The sequence below is a fragment of the Suricata suricatta genome, chromosome 1 (genome assembly GCF_006229205.1).
Source record: "Suricata suricatta isolate VVHF042 chromosome 1, meerkat_22Aug2017_6uvM2_HiC, whole genome shotgun sequence".
Classification (NCBI taxonomy): Eukaryota; Metazoa; Chordata; class Mammalia; order Carnivora; family Herpestidae; genus Suricata; species Suricata suricatta.
In genome coordinates, this window is record NC_043700.1 from 13,282,075 (window position 1) to 13,284,214 (window position 2,140).

Consider the following 2,140-nt stretch of genomic DNA (forward strand, 5'->3'; position numbering starts at 1 on the left):
CTGTGCTGGCTGGCAGGCGTCGCGGCCCTGGTTCCAGTCTCTTGGGTGGCCCACATGACCGTCCAGGAGTTCTGGGACGAGACCGTGCCGGAGATCGTGCCCCGGTGGGAGTTTGGGGACGCCCTCTTCCTGGGCTGGTCTGCGGGCCTTTCCCTCCTCCTGGGAGGGGGCCTGCTGAACTGTGCGGCCTGTGCCACCCAGTCGGCGGCAGCTCCGGGTCGCTACGCAGTGGCAGAAATGCAAACTCAGTTTCTGTGCCTGGAAAATGGAACAGCAGACCGGAGAGCGTAAGACTCTGGCAAGAGCAGAGGGCTGCATCTTTCCACCTGTGGCGTGGGGTCCATGCTAGAAAGGGGCCTTTGTTATGTAACTAAATCTGTGCTGCTCGCCTTTTCTCATTAAATAACAACTTTTCTCACCCAGATACCCTCTTCTTCCCCAAATCTGGAGAAGAAAGAGGCAAGTCTTCTATCTAAAAGAAAATTATCATGGGAAGCGTTACATAGGGATAAGCAAAGATAACTTCATCGATCTGGTTATTTAAATCAAAATGTGGTGGGGGCTGCCCTTCTAATCAGAATTAAGCTTTGATGTGTTAAATTTTATATTAGGAATTTTTTTTTCTGATAGCTTGGAATGATAATAGTTTGTATTTCCTAAGAAAAAAAACCCAATCTGCCATCTTTTAAACCTTCTGTATTAGCAACACCCCCCTGGTAAGCCTATCCCAAAGTTGTATTTCCACAACAATGACCTTGGTCTTCTTTGAACACAGGTGGCTTGTGTTTAGGAAATGACTAGGTACCTGTGTGACAGGATTTTAGGAGGCTTATGGTTTTCAGTATATCACGATATTCTCAAGATTCAACCTACTGGCCAATCTGTCTCTTCCTTAGGGAATTTCAAATTGAAAAACAAATTCCAAAAATATTTTTCTTGATATCCAGCTATTGACAGTTCATTTGCTCAATAAAAACTTTCCTTTGTTCAGTTAAAAATGATAGGCATGGGGATATATACATTAGCAGTCAACCATAGGAGATGTTCATCCTGATCCATGAAGTCCTACTACTTAACTTTTCCACGATGCAGGAAAGCATATTTAGGGAAAGAAAAAACAAGTACGCATGTACGTGTGCATGAAATTGACAGAAAGGCTTGTAGGTAAGTAGACCTGATATTTGGGGTTTGGAGTTCAGTACTGCCTCCTATGTTATATGATGTATGTAGCTTATGGGTCTTCAAAAAACAGAACTGATTTAAGGTCTAGAGAGATTTCTGATAAGTACTTTTCTTGAACTTCCTTTTAAAAAGCGGTAACAGCGTTGTGATGACACACGTATTGAAATAGGAGAGCATTAGGTAATGGCTGACAATGTGAACGTGCAATTAGTAATATAGAAAGCAGGCGGTGGGAGCCGAGCCCCGACTGTGGGGTAAACATTTCACATGGAGACTCTTAATTCTTTGACTTGCTAGAAAGCTTGGGAACAACACAAAAGCTATTTAGATGTTAACAATGAAAGGAGGACCAGTCCTATCCAATGTTATTTCGGAAACAAAGTGCTACTACAGAGCCAGCCCCTAGGACACGGGCATGGTGCTGGCCACACCTTGGCATTGCTGGTTGGCAGACTTATTTCCCTCTATCCTTTTCTGAAATCTAGTCAACACCTTTTCAAACAATAGTGACTCTGGCAAGAATCCTCTACACACAGTGAAGAAATAGTTCCCAGCTCCGAAGGGATGGCATAAGGTGTCACACGTCTCCACGCAGAGCTCAAGGCAGGAGTGAGTTTGGCTCAGGCTCCTGGGGCTTCGGGATGGCTTTGGTATTTCGAAGCATGGCACAACTAGCTGGAATTTCATTCTCTTTGCTGGGATGGGTTTTGTCCTGTCTTACAAACTATCTGCCACACTGGAAAAACCTCAATCTGGACTTGAACGAAATGGAGAACTGGACCATGGGACTCTGGCAGGCCTGTGTCGTCCAAGAGGAAGTGGGGACCCAGTGCAAGGACTTTGAGTCCTTCCTGGCGCTGCCTGCGGAACTCAGGATCTCCCGGATTTTAATGTTCCTGTCCAACGGGCTGGGGCTCCTGGGCCTGCTGGTCTCTGGCTTTGGGCTGGACTGCTTGCG